Source organism: Sinohyriopsis cumingii, unplaced genomic scaffold (assembly GCF_028554795.1).
Source record: "Sinohyriopsis cumingii isolate HCF-2022 unplaced genomic scaffold, ASM2855479v2 utg000781l, whole genome shotgun sequence".
Taxonomy (NCBI): Eukaryota; Metazoa; Mollusca; class Bivalvia; order Unionida; family Unionidae; genus Sinohyriopsis; species Sinohyriopsis cumingii.
Window position 1 is genome coordinate 25,518 of NW_028315930.1, and position 20,959 is coordinate 46,476.

Genomic DNA, 20,959 nt, shown 5'->3' on the forward strand with positions numbered 1-20,959 from the left:
TATTTTCTCTGACAAAATGTGACAAAAATCCAACATTGGAGCTTTTATATGGTGTAGGAATATATACATGCTGATAACATTTAATATGATTCCCAAAAATATTATATATGTGCATTTTAGGGGTTTTTTTAATTATTTTTTAAAATTATTTTTAAATTTTATTAAAATTTTTAAAATAAAAATTAATTTTTTACTTTTAATTTCATTCTTATATTTTAAAAGTCAATATACATGACATATTAAAATTTCATGTGTCTATCATTAATAATAAAGATTTTATGCCAATTTAAACTTTGCTCCAATACTGCCCTGACAGGACATAGTACACAATTAATTTTACTATATGTTCTCTACATTTGTTTCTCAGTACTGACCTTTCCACTGTGTGACAATCAATGCAAATCATATGTTAATCTAAAATACCTTCAAAGATGACTTCACGGTGAAGTTCTTGTCAAAGGTTGACCTGCTCTTTTTTTAGATCATTGACTGTCAACATAACAGCATGTAACCAGAACACGTATTTCACTTCCGGATCATCACCAAGGCCTTATTACTCACTGTGCACTGTCGCCAAAATACATACAGACAACAACACCCTGAGCTCATATTATCAAGAATAAACAGTTACCTTTTAAATCCCTACCAAAAATGCATAAATAAAACTCTTCTATCACCACCAAAATGAGAGAGGAAAAAATGTTCTAAAAATAGACTAGAACTACATTCGTGGGTACTGAACTGGAAGTATTAATTGTGATGTAATTCCTGACAGGCTCCATGTTTTACGCCAATTTTAGTCAAACTTTTATATTTGCATGCTATACCTATTTCAACTTTATACATGAAGTCTTTTTGAATTTCCTTGCAAGGAAAACATGTGACACCTGTCAGAAAGTATGTAGTGCTGGTGTTCCACAGGGTGCAAGTTCTGGTCCAAGTGCTCTTGAGAAACCAAAACTAAATTTGCTATATCTTCCTTAATTATAGGAATTTTTCAATGCAGTAAAAACCTAATTGTGATACAAGATAAGCCCTGTCTGAAAATATGTTTGAAAGTTACAAATGTTGATAAATTCAGTTTTAATGGCAAATTAAATATTTAAATTTTAAAAACTAAATTTTATTGAAAACTTAAATTTTCATACAAGTTTTAAAACACAGTTTGACAAATTTTAGACAGAAAAGTTGACTAATGAATGATATTTAAAACAAATGGTAGTTTGGGTCTGTATAACTGATAACATTTTCCCCAGGGGTAGTGAAGCATCATGGCTCATAGTGATTTTGGCAGCAAACCGCAATATGCCTGTCCAGATGCATATAGGTGTACACACTAAAGAAACACTGACAGGTGCTATGTTCCACATTTGTTGTGTCAGGTACTTAGGCAGTTGTTTCCATAACTAATAGCACATTCAGATTTAAAGTTCTAATGGGACCACTACCATGTTTTATAGCAAAAATGCATTCCATTTCAATGTCGATAACAACAAAAGGTGGCAATGGGATAGGAAAATAGTTTCTAGGGAGGTTCTACCTTACTGAAAAATGGTGCTGATCTCTCTCATGAAAACCTGAGCCATGTCTTTGAGGTGCCATATATCAGTGTGGTGATATGAACTAATCTTGGTCACTTATGGCAGTACACTGCACATGCCCTTATGAAACCATGCTATTACCACCAGACTACTCAGGAGAGCTTCCAAGCTAATCCAATTCTAACACTTTGTTCCAGATACCAGGCTAGACCTGAAAAGATACAATATGTTTCACTTAATTCTACAAAACAGTAAGATCTATGTAAATGAAGTTAAAATGTGTTAGATATGGTGATTTCAAATTAACATTAAGGTTGCAAGCATGGGGGAAAATATTAAACTTGACAGAGTGACACTCAGAAATGTGAAGCAATGGCCATGTATTAAAGTGTTAAATTCATCCTAAAAGTATATGAGGTTTCTAGAAGCACATTTAGCCATTTACAAGTTAAATAACTAATCAGGTAGACTATGTATCATAAAGTTTAAGGCAATGTTGGGGCGGTGAGGTTTGATCATTGGTGTAAACATTATTACATACCAGTATACAGGAAAGTCAAGTGACAATGTACTAAATTAGAATGTGTTACTATAAGCATTCTTATTCATGAGGGAAATAACAATTTTGGATATTGCAAGTGAATACAGCCAAATGTGGTCATACAAATCAACTATAAGTACCAATAAATCCTATATCATCAGCTAAATGTGAAATTCTCATCCCCAAAACTTGTAAACAAGGATGGAAATTTGCATATGTGGGACATATACAATGTACTTGTTAAGATCAAATGTGCAAACATAATTCAAATGATCTATTTGAACATTTATATGGTATTTTGAAGAGTGTTGGTTACCAATTATTAAGCTCATTGATTGAATGGAATCAGATATCAGCTGATGTTTCAATACCGCACTCTGTCAAAGTACTAAATTGAAATATGTTACCATACATAGGCATATTCATGATGAAAATAACATTTTGGGATATTTTCAGTGCACATAGCCATAAATGTGCTTTACAGATTCACTATAGGTACAATGTCAGCCTATATGATGTACTGAATGTGAACTTTTGATCCCAAACATTCTAAAATGGATGGATATTTGTACATGTGGGATATGTAACCATGTACAAAGTTAAATTCAAATAATTTGCTTGAATACTTCTTATGTAATCTTTAGAGTGTCAGTTAACAAATAGTATTAGTAATTAATAATGCATCAAGCAAGATGGATCATTAGAATTCCCATAACATCATATAGGCCACAATGCCGCACTACACCAATCAATATCTTAACCTAACTGAACAATAAAATGGAATGCATTTTGTATTCAACTTACATCATTTTGCTTTTTTCTTACATCCAAGGGTAAATATACCTGGGGGAAGCATATTTTATCCCTTTGACCTGTATTTCATTCTCAGACAGTTTAAAATGATTTAGTAGAGAACTTGAGTAGGTTCTAGTATAAAGTTTTCATCGCTGTCCTCTCACTAAATACCTTATAACTATGTTTATGAACAATTACTGAAGGCTATACAAGCAGATGTTTGTTGCTCAGGAAGTGACCCCATCAAAAACACATAAATTAACTGATTGGACCCCTAATAAATAGTCTGAATGGCCAATACAAATTATAATTTTGTCTTCATGTATTTTTAATGAAGGTCTCATTTTGACTACGAAGATATTTTCTCTGACAAAATGTGACAAAAATCCAACATTGGAGCTTTTATATGGTGTAGGAATATATACATGCTGATAACATTTAATATGATTCCCAAAAATATTATATATGTGCATTTTAGGGGTTTTTTTAATTATTTTTTAAAATTATTTTTAAATTTTATTAAAATTTTTAAAATAAAAATTAATTTTTTACTTTTAATTTCATTCTTATATTTTAAAAGTCAATATACATGACATATTAAAATTTCATGTGTCTATCATTAATAATAAAGATTTTATGCCAATTTAAACTTTGCTCCAATACTGCCCTGACAGGACATAGTACACAATTAATTTTACTATATGTTCTCTACATTTGTTTCTCAGTACTGACCTTTCCACTGTGTGACAATCAATGCAAATCATATGTTAATCTAAAATACCTTCAAAGATGACTTCACGGTGAAGTTCTTGTCAAAGGTTGACCTGCTCTTTTTTTAGATCATTGACTGTCAACATAACAGCATGTAACCAGAACACGTATTTCACTTCCGGATCATCACCAAGGCCTTATTACTCACTGTGCACTGTCGCCAAAATACATACAGACAACAACACCCTGAGCTCATATTATCAAGAATAAACAGTTACCTTTTAAATCCCTACCAAAAATGCATAAATAAAACTCTTCTATCACCACCAAAATGAGAGAGGAAAAAATGTTCTAAAAATAGACTAGAACTACATTCGTGGGTACTGAACTGGAAGTATTAATTGTGATGTAATTCCTGACAGGCTCCATGTTTTACGCCAATTTTAGTCAAACTTTTATATTTGCATGCTATACCTATTTCAACTTTATACATGAAGTCTTTTTGAATTTCCTTGCAAGGAAAACATGTGACACCTGTCAGAAAGTATGTAGTGCTGGTGTTCCACAGGGTGCAAGTTCTGGTCCAAGTGCTCTTGAGAAACCAAAACTAAATTTGCTATATCTTCCTTAATTATAGGAATTTTTCAATGCAGTAAAAACCTAATTGTGATACAAGATAAGCCCTGTCTGAAAATATGTTTGAAAGTTACAAATGTTGATAAATTCAGTTTTAATGGCAAATTAAATAAACATTTAAATTTTAAAAACTAAATTTTATTGAAAACTTAAATTTTCATACAAGTTTTAAAACACAGTTTGACAAATTTTAGACAGAAAAGTTGACTAATGAATGATATTTAAAACAAATGGTAGTTTGGGTCTGTATAACTGATAACATTTTCCCCAGGGGTAGTGAAGCATCATGGCTCATAGTGATTTTGGCAGCAAACCGCAATATGCCTGTCCAGATGCATATAGGTGTACACACTAAAGAAACACTGACAGGTGCTATGTTCCACATTTGTTGTGTCAGGTACTTAGGCAGTTGTTTCCATAACTAATAGCACATTCAGATTTAAAGTTCTAATGGGACCACTACCATGTTTTATAGCAAAAATGCATTCCATTTCAATGTCGATAACAACAAAAGGTGGCAATGGGATAGGAAAATAGTTTCTAGGGAGGTTCTACCTTACTGAAAAATGGTGCTGATCTCTCTCATGAAAACCTGAGCCATGTCTTTGAGGTGCCATATATCAGTGTGGTGATATGAACTAATCTTGGTCACTTATGGCAGTACACTGCACATGCCCTTATGAAACCATGCTATTACCACCAGACTACTCAGGAGAGCTTCCAAGCTAATCCAATTCTAACACTTTGTTCCAGATACCAGGCTAGACCTGAAAAGATACAATATGTTTCACTTAATTCTACAAAACAGTAAGATCTATGTAAATGAAGTTAAAATGTGTTAGATATGGTGATTTCAAATTAACATTAAGGTTGCAAGCATGGGGGAAAATATTAAACTTGACAGAGTGACACTCAGAAATGTGAAGCAATGGCCATGTATTAAAGTGTTAAATTCATCCTAAAAGTATATGACGTTTCTAGAAGCACATTTAGCCATTTACAAGTTAAATAACTAATCAGGTAGACTATGTATCATAAAGTTTAAGGCAATGTTGGGGCGGTGAGGTTTGATCATTGGTGTAAACATTATTACATACCAGTATACAGGAAAGTCAAGTGACAATGTACTAAATTAGAATGTGTTACTATAAGCATTCTTATTCATGAGGGAAATAACAATTTTGGATATTGCAAGTGAATACAGCCAAATGTGGTCATACAAATCAACTATAAGTACCAATAAATCCTATATCATCAGCTAAATGTGAAATTCTCATCCCCAAAACTTGTAAACAAGGATGGAAATTTGCATATGTGGGACATATACAATGTACTTGTTAAGATCAAATGTGCAAACATAATTCAAATGATCTATTTGAACATTTATATGGTATTTTGAAGAGTGTTGGTTACCAATTATTAAGCTCATTGATTGAATGGAATCAGATATCAGCTGATGTTTCAATACCGCACTCTGTCAAAGTACTAAATTGAAATATGTTACCATACATAGGCATATTCATGATGAAAATAACATTTTGGGATATTTTCAGTGCACATAGCCATAAATGTGCTTTACAGATTCACTATAGGTACAATGTCAGCCTATATGATGTACTGAATGTGAACTTTTGATCCCAAACATTCTAAAATGGATGGATATTTGTACATGTGGGATATGTAACCATGTACAAAGTTAAATTCAAATAATTTGCTTGAATACTTCTTATGTAATCTTTAGAGTGTCAGTTAACAAATAGTATTAGTAATTAATAATGCATCAAGCAAGATGGATCATTAGAATTCCCATAACATCATATAGGCCACAATGCCGCACTACACCAATCAATATCTTAACCTAACTGAACAATAAAATGGAATGCATTTTGTATTCAACTTACATCATTTTGCTTTTTTCTTACATCCAAGGGTAAATATACCTGGGGGAAGCATATTTTATCCCTTTGACCTGTATTTCATTCTCAGACAGTTTAAAATGATTTAGTAGAGAACTTGAGTAGGTTCTAGTATAAAGTTTTCATCGCTGTCCTCTCACTAAATACCTTATAACTATGTTTATGAACAATTACTGAAGGCTATACAAGCAGATGTTTGTTGCTCAGGAAGTGACCCCATCAAAAACACATAAATTAACTGATTGGACCCCTAATAAATAGTCTGAATGGCCAATACAAATTATAATTTTGTCTTCATGTATTTTTAATGAAGGTCTCATTTTGACTACGAAGATATTTTCTCTGACAAAATGTGACAAAAATCCAACATTGGAGCTTTTATATGGTGTAGGAATATATACATGCTGATAACATTTAATATGATTCCCAAAAATATTATATATGTGCATTTTAGGGGTTTTTTTAATTATTTTTTAAAATTATTTTTAAATTTTATTAAAATTTTTAAAATAAAAATTAATTTTTTACTTTTAATTTCATTCTTATATTTTAAAAGTCAATATACATGACATATTAAAATTTCATGTGTCTATCATTAATAATAAAGATTTTATGCCAATTTAAACTTTGCTCCAATACTGCCCTGACAGGACATAGTACACAATTAATTTTACTATATGTTCTCTACATTTGTTTCTCAGTACTGACCTTTCCACTGTGTGACAATCAATGCAAATCATATGTTAATCTAAAATACCTTCAAAGATGACTTCACGGTGAAGTTCTTGTCAAAGGTTGACCTGCTCTTTTTTTAGATCATTGACTGTCAACATAACAGCATGTAACCAGAACACGTATTTCACTTCCGGATCATCACCAAGGCCTTATTACTCACTGTGCACTGTCGCCAAAATACATACAGACAACAACACCCTGAGCTCATATTATCAAGAATAAACAGTTACCTTTTAAATCCCTACCAAAAATGCATAAATAAAACTCTTCTATCACCACCAAAATGAGAGAGGAAAAAATGTTCTAAAAATAGACTAGAACTACATTCGTGGGTACTGAACTGGAAGTATTAATTGTGATGTAATTCCTGACAGGCTCCATGTTTTACGCCAATTTTAGTCAAACTTTTATATTTGCATGCTATACCTATTTCAACTTTATACATGAAGTCTTTTTGAATTTCCTTGCAAGGAAAACATGTGACACCTGTCAGAAAGTATGTAGTGCTGGTGTTCCACAGGGTGCAAGTTCTGGTCCAAGTGCTCTTGAGAAACCAAAACTAAATTTGCTATATCTTCCTTAATTATAGGAATTTTTCAATGCAGTAAAAACCTAATTGTGATACAAGATAAGCCCTGTCTGAAAATATGTTTGAAAGTTACAAATGTTGATAAATTCAGTTTTAATGGCAAATTAAATAAACATTTAAATTTTAAAAACTAAATTTTATTGAAAACTTAAATTTTCATACAAGTTTTAAAACACAGTTTGACAAATTTTAGACAGAAAAGTTGACTAATGAATGATATTTAAAACAAATGGTAGTTTGGGTCTGTATAACTGATAACATTTTCCCCAGGGGTAGTGAAGCATCATGGCTCATAGTGATTTTGGCAGCAAACCGCAATATGCCTGTCCAGATGCATATAGGTGTACACACTAAAGAAACACTGACAGGTGCTATGTTCCACATTTGTTGTGTCAGGTACTTAGGCAGTTGTTTCCATAACTAATAGCACATTCAGATTTAAAGTTCTAATGGGACCACTACCATGTTTTATAGCAAAAATGCATTCCATTTCAATGTCGATAACAACAAAAGGTGGCAATGGGATAGGAAAATAGTTTCTAGGGAGGTTCTACCTTACTGAAAAATGGTGCTGATCTCTCTCATGAAAACCTGAGCCATGTCTTTGAGGTGCCATATATCAGTGTGGTGATATGAACTAATCTTGGTCACTTATGGCAGTACACTGCACATGCCCTTATGAAACCATGCTATTACCACCAGACTACTCAGGAGAGCTTCCAAGCTAATCCAATTCTAACACTTTGTTCCAGATACCAGGCTAGACCTGAAAAGATACAATATGTTTCACTTAATTCTACAAAACAGTAAGATCTATGTAAATGAAGTTAAAATGTGTTAGATATGGTGATTTCAAATTAACATTAAGGTTGCAAGCATGGGGGAAAATATTAAACTTGACAGAGTGACACTCAGAAATGTGAAGCAATGGCCATGTATTAAAGTGTTAAATTCATCCTAAAAGTATATGACGTTTCTAGAAGCACATTTAGCCATTTACAAGTTAAATAACTAATCAGGTAGACTATGTATCATAAAGTTTAAGGCAATGTTGGGGCGGTGAGGTTTGATCATTGGTGTAAACATTATTACATACCAGTATACAGGAAAGTCAAGTGACAATGTACTAAATTAGAATGTGTTACTATAAGCATTCTTATTCATGAGGGAAATAACAATTTTGGATATTGCAAGTGAATACAGCCAAATGTGGTCATACAAATCAACTATAAGTACCAATAAATCCTATATCATCAGCTAAATGTGAAATTCTCATCCCCAAAACTTGTAAACAAGGATGGAAATTTGCATATGTGGGACATATACAATGTACTTGTTAAGATCAAATGTGCAAACATAATTCAAATGATCTATTTGAACATTTATATGGTATTTTGAAGAGTGTTGGTTACCAATTATTAAGCTCATTGATTGAATGGAATCAGATATCAGCTGATGTTTCAATACCGCACTCTGTCAAAGTACTAAATTGAAATATGTTACCATACATAGGCATATTCATGATGAAAATAACATTTTGGGATATTTTCAGTGCACATAGCCATAAATGTGCTTTACAGATTCACTATAGGTACAATGTCAGCCTATATGATGTACTGAATGTGAACTTTTGATCCCAAACATTCTAAAATGGATGGATATTTGTACATGTGGGATATGTAACCATGTACAAAGTTAAATTCAAATAATTTGCTTGAATACTTCTTATGTAATCTTTAGAGTGTCAGTTAACAAATAGTATTAGTAATTAATAATGCATCAAGCAAGATGGATCATTAGAATTCCCATAACATCATATAGGCCACAATGCCGCACTACACCAATCAATATCTTAACCTAACTGAACAATAAAATGGAATGCATTTTGTATTCAACTTACATCATTTTGCTTTTTTCTTACATCCAAGGGTAAATATACCTGGGGGAAGCATATTTTATCCCTTTGACCTGTATTTCATTCTCAGACAGTTTAAAATGATTTAGTAGAGAACTTGAGTAGGTTCTAGTATAAAGTTTTCATCGCTGTCCTCTCACTAAATACCTTATAACTATGTTTATGAACAATTACTGAAGGCTATACAAGCAGATGTTTGTTGCTCAGGAAGTGACCCCATCAAAAACACATAAATTAACTGATTGGACCCCTAATAAATAGTCTGAATGGCCAATACAAATTATAATTTTGTCTTCATGTATTTTTAATGAAGGTCTCATTTTGACTACGAAGATATTTTCTCTGACAAAATGTGACAAAAATCCAACATTGGAGCTTTTATATGGTGTAGGAATATATACATGCTGATAACATTTAATATGATTCCCAAAAATATTATATATGTGCATTTTAGGGGTTTTTTTAATTATTTTTTAAAATTATTTTTAAATTTTATTAAAATTTTTAAAATAAAAATTAATTTTTTACTTTTAATTTCATTCTTATATTTTAAAAGTCAATATACATGACATATTAAAATTTCATTTGTCTATCATTAATAATAAAGATTTTATGCCAATTTAAACTTTGCTCCAATACTGCCCTGACAGGACATAGTACACAATTAATTTTACTATATGTTCTCTACATTTGTTTCTCAGTACTGACCTTTCCACTGTGTGACAATCAATGCAAATCATATGTTAATCTAAAATACCTTCAAAGATGACTTCACGGTGAAGTTCTTGTCAAAGGTTGACCTGCTCTTTTTTTAGATCATTGACTGTCAACATAACAGCATGTAACCAGAACACGTATTTCACTTCCGGATCATCACCAAGGCCTTATTACTCACTGTGCACTGTCGCCAAAATACATACAGACAACAACACCCTGAGCTCATATTATCAAGAATAAACAGTTACCTTTTAAATCCCTACCAAAAATGCATAAATAAAACTCTTCTATCACCACCAAAATGAGAGAGGAAAAAATGTTCTAAAAATAGACTAGAACTACATTCGTGGGTACTGAACTGGAAGTATTAATTGTGATGTAATTCCTGACAGGCTCCATGTTTTACGCCAATTTTAGTCAAACTTTTATATTTGCATGCTATACCTATTTCAACTTTATACATGAAGTCTTTTTGAATTTCCTTGCAAGGAAAACATGTGACACCTGTCAGAAAGTATGTAGTGCTGGTGTTCCACAGGGTGCAAGTTCTGGTCCAAGTGCTCTTGAGAAACCAAAACTAAATTTGCTATATCTTCCTTAATTATAGGAATTTTTCAATGCAGTAAAAACCTAATTGTGATACAAGATAAGCCCTGTCTGAAAATATGTTTGAAAGTTACAAATGTTGATAAATTCAGTTTTAATGGCAAATTAAATAAACATTTAAATTTTAAAAACTAAATTTTATTGAAAACTTAAATTTTCATACAAGTTTTAAAACACAGTTTGACAAATTTTAGACAGAAAAGTTGACTAATGAATGATATTTAAAACAAATGGTAGTTTGGGTCTGTATAACTGATAACATTTTCCCCAGGGGTAGTGAAGCATCATGGCTCATAGTGATTTTGGCAGCAAACCGCAATATGCCTGTCCAGATGCATATAGGTGTACACACTAAAGAAACACTGACAGGTGCTATGTTCCACATTTGTTGTGTCAGGTACTTAGGCAGTTGTTTCCATAACTAATAGCACATTCAGATTTAAAGTTCTAATGGGACCACTACCATGTTTTATAGCAAAAATGCATTCCATTTCAATGTCGATAACAACAAAAGGTGGCAATGGGATAGGAAAATAGTTTCTAGGGAGGTTCTACCTTACTGAAAAATGGTGCTGATCTCTCTCATGAAAACCTGAGCCATGTCTTTGAGGTGCCATATATCAGTGTGGTGATATGAACTAATCTTGGTCACTTATGGCAGTACACTGCACATGCCCTTATGAAACCATGCTATTACCACCAGACTACTCAGGAGAGCTTCCAAGCTAATCCAATTCTAACACTTTGTTCCAGATACCAGGCTAGACCTGAAAAGATACAATATGTTTCACTTAATTCTACAAAACAGTAAGATCTATGTAAATGAAGTTAAAATGTGTTAGATATGGTGATTTCAAATTAACATTAAGGTTGCAAGCATGGGGGAAAATATTAAACTTGACAGAGTGACACTCAGAAATGTGAAGCAATGGCCATGTATTAAAGTGTTAAATTCATCCTAAAAGTATATGACGTTTCTAGAAGCACATTTAGCCATTTACAAGTTAAATAACTAATCAGGTAGACTATGTATCATAAAGTTTAAGGCAATGTTGGGGCGGTGAGGTTTGATCATTGGTGTAAACATTATTACATACCAGTATACAGGAAAGTCAAGTGACAATGTACTAAATTAGAATGTGTTACTATAAGCATTCTTATTCATGAGGGAAATAACAATTTTGGATATTGCAAGTGAATACAGCCAAATGTGGTCATACAAATCAACTATAAGTACCAATAAATCCTATATCATCAGCTAAATGTGAAATTCTCATCCCCAAAACTTGTAAACAAGGATGGAAATTTGCATATGTGGGACATATACAATGTACTTGTTAAGATCAAATGTGCAAACATAATTCAAATGATCTATTTGAACATTTATATGGTATTTTGAAGAGTGTTGGTTACCAATTATTAAGCTCATTGATTGAATGGAATCAGATATCAGCTGATGTTTCAATACCGCACTCTGTCAAAGTACTAAATTGAAATATGTTACCATACATAGGCATATTCATGATGAAAATAACATTTTGGGATATTTTCAGTGCACATAGCCATAAATGTGCTTTACAGATTCACTATAGGTACAATGTCAGCCTATATGATGTACTGAATGTGAACTTTTGATCCCAAACATTCTAAAATGGATGGATATTTGTACATGTGGGATATGTAACCATGTACAAAGTTAAATTCAAATAATTTGCTTGAATACTTCTTATGTAATCTTTAGAGTGTCAGTTAACAAATAGTATTAGTAATTAATAATGCATCAAGCAAGATGGATCATTAGAATTCCCATAACATCATATAGGCCACAATGCCGCACTACACCAATCAATATCTTAACCTAACTGAACAATAAAATGGAATGCATTTTGTATTCAACTTACATCATTTTGCTTTTTTCTTACATCCAAGGGTAAATATACCTGGGGGAAGCATATTTTATCCCTTTGACCTGTATTTCATTCTCAGACAGTTTAAAATGATTTAGTAGAGAACTTGAGTAGGTTCTAGTATAAAGTTTTCATCGCTGTCCTCTCACTAAATACCTTATAACTATGTTTATGAACAATTACTGAAGGCTATACAAGCAGATGTTTGTTGCTCAGGAAGTGACCCCATCAAAAACACATAAATTAACTGATTGGACCCCTAATAAATAGTCTGAATGGCCAATACAAATTATAATTTTGTCTTCATGTATTTTTAATGAAGGTCTCATTTTGACTACGAAGATATTTTCTCTGACAAAATGTGACAAAAATCCAACATTGGAGCTTTTATATGGTGTAGGAATATATACATGCTGATAACATTTAATATGATTCCCAAAAATATTATATATGTGCATTTTAGGGTTTTTTTTAATTATTTTTTAAAATTATTTTTAAATTTTATTAAAATTTTTAAAATAAAAATTAATTTTTTACTTTTAATTTCATTCTTATATTTTAAAAGTCAATATACATGACATATTAAAATTTCATGTGTCTATCATTAATAATAAAGATTTTATGCCAATTTAAACTTTGCTCCAATACTGCCCTGACAGGACATAGTACACAATTAATTTTACTATATGTTCTCTACATTTGTTTCTCAGTACTGACCTTTCCACTGTGTGACAATCAATGCAAATCATATGTTAATCTAAAATACCTTCAAAGATGACTTCACGGTGAAGTTCTTGTCAAAGGTTGACCTGCTCTTTTTTTAGATCATTGACTGTCAACATAACAGCATGTAACCAGAACACGTATTTCACTTCCGGATCATCACCAAGGCCTTATTACTCACTGTGCACTGTCGCCAAAATACATACAGACAACAACACCCTGAGCTCATATTATCAAGAATAAACAGTTACCTTTTAAATCCCTACCAAAAATGCATAAATAAAACTCTTCTATCACCACCAAAATGAGAGAGGAAAAAATGTTCTAAAAATAGACTAGAACTACATTCGTGGGTACTGAACTGGAAGTATTAATTGTGATGTAATTCCTGACAGGCTCCATGTTTTACGCCAATTTTAGTCAAACTTTTATATTTGCATGCTATACCTATTTCAACTTTATACATGAAGTCTTTTTGAATTTCCTTGCAAGGAAAACATGTGACACCTGTCAGAAAGTATGTAGTGCTGGTGTTCCACAGGGTGCAAGTTCTGGTCCAAGTGCTCTTGAGAAACCAAAACTAAATTTGCTATATCTTCCTTAATTATAGGAATTTTTCAATGCAGTAAAAACCTAATTGTGATACAAGATAAGCCCTGTCTGAAAATATGTTTGAAAGTTACAAATGTTGATAAATTCAGTTTTAATGGCAAATTAAATAAACATTTAAATTTTAAAAACTAAATTTTATTGAAAACTTAAATTTTCATACAAGTTTTAAAACACAGTTTGACAAATTTTAGACAGAAAAGTTGACTAATGAATGATATTTAAAACAAATGGTAGTTTGGGTCTGTATAACTGATAACATTTTCCCCAGGGGTAGTGAAGCATCATGGCTCATAGTGATTTTGGCAGCAAACCGCAATATGCCTGTCCAGATGCATATAGGTGTACACACTAAAGAAACACTGACAGGTGCTATGTTCCACATTTGTTGTGTCAGGTACTTAGGCAGTTGTTTCCATAACTAATAGCACATTCAGATTTAAAGTTCTAATGGGACCACTACCATGTTTTATAGCAAAAATGCATTCCATTTCAATGTCGATAACAACAAAAGGTGGCAATGGGATAGGAAAATAGTTTCTAGGGAGGTTCTACCTTACTGAAAAATGGTGCTGATCTCTCTCATGAAAACCTGAGCCATGTCTTTGAGGTGCCATATATCAGTGTGGTGATATGAACTAATCTTGGTCACTTATGGCAGTACACTGCACATGCCCTTATGAAACCATGCTATTACCACCAGACTACTCAGGAGAGCTTCCAAGCTAATCCAATTCTAACACTTTGTTCCAGATACCAGGCTAGACCTGAAAAGATACAATATGTTTCACTTAATTCTACAAAACAGTAAGATCTATGTAAATGAAGTTAAAATGTGTTAGATATGGTGATTTCAAATTAACATTAAGGTTGCAAGCATGGGGGAAAATATTAAACTTGACAGAGTGACACTCAGAAATGTGAAGCAATGGCCATGTATTAAAGTGTTAAATTCATCCTAAAAGTATATGACGTTTCTAGAAGCACATTTAGCCATTTACAAGTTAAATAACTAATCAGGTAGACTATGTATCATAAAGTTTAAGGCAATGTTGGGGCGGTGAGGTTTGATCATTGGTGTAAACATTATTACATACCAGTATACAGGAAAGTCAAGTGACAATGTACTAAATTAGAATGTGTTACTATAAGCATTCTTATTCATGAGGGAAATAACAATTTTGGATATTGCAAGTGAATACAGCCAAATGTGGTCATACAAATCAACTATAAGTACCAATAAATCCTATATCATCAGCTAAATGTGAAATTCTCATCCCCAAAACTTGTAAACAAGGATGGAAATTTGCATATGTGGGACATATACAATGTACTTGTTAAGATCAAATGTGCAAACATAATTCAAATGATCTATTTGAACATTTATATGGTATTTTGAAGAGTGTTGGTTACCAATTATTAAGCTCATTGATTGAATGGAATCAGATATCAGCTGATGTTTCAATACCGCACTCTGTCAAAGTACTAAATTGAAATATGTTACCATACATAGGCATATTCATGATGAAAATAACATTTTGGGATATTTTCAGTGCACATAGCCATAAATGTGCTTTACAGATTCACTATAGGTACAATGTCAGCCTATATGATGTACTGAATGTGAACTTTTGATCCCAAACATTCTAAAATGGATGGATATTTGTACATGTGGGATATGTAACCATGTACAAAGTTAAATTCAAATAATTTGCTTGAATACTTCTTATGTAATCTTTAGAGTGTCAGTTAACAAATAGTATTAGTAATTAATAATGCATCAAGCAAGATGGATCATTAGAATTCCCATAACATCATATAGGCCACAATGCCGCACTACACCAATCAATATCTTAACCTAACTGAACAATAAAATGGAATGCATTTTGTATTCAACTTACATCATTTTGCTTTTTTCTTACATCCAAGGGTAAATATACCTGGGGGAAGCATATTTTATCCCTTTGACCTGTATTTCATTCTCAGACAGTTTAAAATGATTTAGTAGAGAACTTGAGTAGGTTCTAGTATAAAGTTTTCATCGCTGTCCTCTCACTAAATACCTTATAACTATGTTTATGAACAATTACTGAAGGCTATACAAGCAGATGTTTGTTGCTCAGGAAGTGACCCCATCAAAAACACATAAATTAACTGATTGGACCCCTAATAAATAGTCTGAATGGCCAATACAAATTATAATTTTGTCTTCATGTATTTTTAATGAAGGTCTCATTTTGACTACGAAGATATTTTCTCTGACAAAATGTGACAAAAATCCAACATTGGAGCTTTTATATGGTGTAGGAATATATACATGCTGATAACATTTAATATGATTCCCAAAAATATTATATATGTGCATTTTAGGGGTTTTTTTAATTATTTTTTAAAATTATTTTTAAATTTTATTAAAATTTTTAAAATAAAAATTAATTTTTTACTTTTAATTTCATTCTTATATTTTAAAAGTCAATATACATGACATATTAAAATTTCATGTGTCTATCATTAATAATAAAGATTTTATGCCAATTTAAACTTTGCTCCAATACTGCCCTGACAGGACATAGTACACAATTAATTTTACTATATGTTCTCTACATTTGTTTCTCAGTACTGACCTTTCCACTGTGTGACAATCAATGCAAATCATATGTTAATCTAAAATACCTTCAAAGATGACTTCACGGTGAAGTTCTTGTCAAAGGTTGACCTGCTCTTTTTTTAGATCATTGACTGTCAACATAACAGCATGTAACCAGAACACGTATTTCACTTCCGGATCATCACCAAGGCCTTATTACTCACTGTGCACTGTCGCCAAAATACATACAGACAACAACACCCTGAGCTCATATTATCAAGAATAAACAGTTACCTTTTAAATCCCTACCAAAAATGCATAAATAAAACTCTTCTATCACCACCAAAATGAGAGAGGAAAAAATGTTCTAAAAATAGACTAGAACTACATTCGTGGGTACTGAACTGGAAGTATTAATTGTGATGTAATTCCTGACAGGCTCCATGTTTTACGCCAATTTTAGTCAAACTTTTATATTTGCATGCTATACCTATTTCAACTTTATACATGAAGTCTTTTTGAATTTCCTTGCAAGGAAAACATGTGACACCTGTCAGAAAGTATGTAGTGCTGGTGTTCCACAGGGTGCAAGTTCTGGTCCAAGTGCTCTTGAGAAACCAAAACTAAATTTGCTATATCTTCCTTAATTATAGGAATTTTTCAATGCAGTAAAAACCTAATTGTGATACAAGATAAGCCCTGTCTGAAAATATGTTTGAAAGTTACAAATGTTGATAAATTCAGTTTTAATGGCAAATTAAATAAACATTTAAATTTTAAAAACTAAATTTTATTGAAAACTTAAATTTTCATACAAGTTTTAAAACACAGTTTGACAAATTTTAGACAGAAAAGTTGACTAATGAATGATATTTAAAACAAATGGTAGTTTGGGTCTGTATAACTGATAACATTTTCCCCAGGGGTAGTGAAGCATCATGGCTCATAGTGATTTTGGCAGCAAACCGCAATATGCCTGTCCAGATGCATATAGGTGTACACACTAAAGAAACACTGACAGGTGCTATGTTCCACATTTGTTGTGTCAGGTACTTAGGCAGTTGTTTCCATAACTAATAGCACATTCAGATTTAAAGTTCTAATGGGACCACTACCATGTTTTATAGCAAAAATGCATTCCATTTCAATGTCGATAACAACAAAAGGTGGCAATGGGATAGGAAAATAGTTTCTAGGGAGGTTCTACCTTACTGAAAAATGGTGCTGATCTCTCTCATGAAAACCTGAGCCATGTCTTTGAGGTGCCATATATCAGTGTGGTGATATGAACTAATCTTGGTCACTTATGGCAGTACACTGCACATGCCCTTATGAAACCATGCTATTACCACCAGACTACTCAGGAGAGCTTCCAAGCTAATCCAATTCTAACACTTTGTTCCAGATACCAGGCTAGACCTGAAAAGATACAATATGTTTCACTTAATTCTACAAAACAGTAAGATCTATGTAAATGAAGTTAAAATGTGTTAGATATGGTGATTTCAAATTAACATTAAGGTTGCAAGCATGGGGGAAAATATTAAACTTGACAGAGTGACACTCAGAAATGTGAAGCAATGGCCATGTATTAAAGTGTTAAATTCATCCTAAAAGTATATGACGTTTCTAGAAGCACATTTAGCCATTTACAAGTTAAATAACTAATCAGGTAGACTATGTATCATAAAGTTTAAGGCAATGTTGGGGCGGTGAGGTTTGATCATTGGTGTAAACATTATTACATACCAGTATACAGGAAAGTCAAGTGACAATGTACTAAATTAGAATGTGTTACTATAAGCATTCTTATTCATGAGGGAAATAACAATTTTGGATATTGCAAGTGAATACAGCCAAATGTGGTCATACAAATCAACTATAAGTACCAATAAATCCTATATCATCAGCTAAATGTGAAATTCTCATCCCCAAAACTTGTAAACAAGGATGGAAATTTGCATATGTGGGACATATACAATGTACTTGTTAAGATCAAATGTGCAAACATAATTCAAATGATCTATTTGAACATTTATATGGTATTTTGAAGAGTGTTGGTTACCAATTATTAAGCTCATTGATTGAATGGAATCAGATATCAGCTGATGTTTCAATACCGCACTCTGTCAAAGTACTAAATTGAAATATGTTACCATACATAGGCATATTCATGATGAAAATAACATTTTGGGATATTTTCAGTGCACATAGCCATAAATGTGCTTTACAGATTCACTATAGGTACAATGTCAGCCTATATGATGTACTGAATGTGAACTTTTGATCCCAAACATTCTAAAATGGATGGATATTTGTACATGTGGGATATGTAACCATGTACAAAGTTAAATTCAAATAATTTGCTTGAATACTTCTTATGTAATCTTTAGAGTGTCAGTTAACAAATAGTATTAGTAATTAATAATGCATCAAGCAAGATGGATCATTAGAATTCCCATAACATCATATAGGCCACAATGCCGCACTACACCAATCAATATCTTAACCTAACTGAACAATAAAATGGAATGCATTTTGTATTCAACTTACATCATTTTGCTTTTTTCTTACATCCAAGGGTAAATATACCTGGGGGAAGCATATTTTATCCCTTTGACCTGTATTTCATTCTCAGACAGTTTAAAATGATTTAGTAGAGAACTTGAGTAGGTTCTAGTATAAAGTTTTCATCGCTGTCCTCTCACTAAATACCTTATAACTATGTTTATGAACAATTACTGAAGGCTATACAAGCAGATGTTTGTTGCTCAGGAAGTGACCCCATCAAAAACACATAAATTAACTGATTGGACCCCTAATAAATAGTCTGAATGGCCAATACAAATTATAATTTTGTCTTCATGTATTTTTAATGAAGGTCTCATTTTGACTACGAAGATATTTTCTCTGACAAAATGTGACAAAAATCCAACATTGGAGCTTTTATATGGTGTAGGAATATATACATGCTGATAACATTTAATATGATTCCCAAAAATATTATATATGTGCATTTTAGGGGTTTTTTTAATTATTTTTTAAAATTATTTTTAAATTTTATTAAAATTTTTAAAATAAAAATTAATTTTTTACTTTTAATTTCATTCTTATATTTTAAAAGTCAATATACATGACATATTAAAATTTCATGTGTCTATCATTAATAATAAAGATTTTATGCCAATTTAAACTTTGCTCCAATACTGCCCTGACAGGACATAGTACACAATTAATTTTACTATATGTTCTCTACATTTGTTTCTCAGTACTGACCTTTCCACTGTGTGACAATCAATGCAAATCATATGTTAATCTAAAATACCTTCAAAGATGACTTCACGGTGAAGTTCTTGTCAAAGGTTGACCTGCTCTTTTTTTAGATCATTGACTGTCAACATAACAGCATGTAACCAGAACACGTATTTCACTTCCGGATCATCACCAAGGCCTTATTACTCACTGTGCACTGTCGCCAAAATACATACAGACAACAACACCCTGAGCTCATATTATCAAGAATAAACAGTTACCTTTTAAATCCCTACCAAAAATGCATAAATAAAACTCTTCTATCACCACCAAAATGAGAGAGGAAAAAATGTTCTAAAAATAGACTAGAACTACATTCGTGGGTACTGAACTGGAAGTATTAATTGTGATGTAATTCCTGACAGGCTCCATGTTTTACGCCAATTTTAGTCAAACTTTTATATTTGCATGCTATACCTATTTCAACTTTATACATGAAGTCTTTTTGAATTTCCTTGCAAGGAAAACATGTGACACCTGTCAGAAAGTATGTAGTGCTGGTGTTCCACAGGGTGCAAGTTCTGGTCCAAGTGCTCTTGAGAAACCAAAACTAAATTTGCTATATCTTCCTTAATTATAGGAATTTTTCAATGCAGTAAAAACCTAATTGTGATACAAGATAAGCCCTGTCTGAAAATATGTTTGAAAGTTACAAATGTTGATAAATTCAGTTTTAATGGCAAATTAAATAAACATTTAAATTTTAAAAACTAAATTTTATTGAAAACTTAAATTTTCATACAAGTTTTAAAACACAGTTTGACAAATTTTAGACAGAAAAGTTGACTAATGAATGATATTTAAAACAAATGGTAGTTTGGGTCTGTATAACTGATAACATTTTCCCCAGGGGTAGTGAAGCATCATGGCTCATAGTGATTTTGGCAGCAAACCGCAATATGCCTGTCCAGATGCATATAGGTGTACACACTAAAGAAACACTGACAGGTGCTATGTTCCACATTTGTTGTGTCAGGTACTTAGGCAGTTGTTTCCATAACTAATAGCACATTCAGATTTAAAGTTCTAATGGGACCACTACCATGTTTTATAGCAAAAATGCATTCCATTTCAATGTCGATAACAACAAAAGGTGGCAATGGGATAGGAAAATAGTTT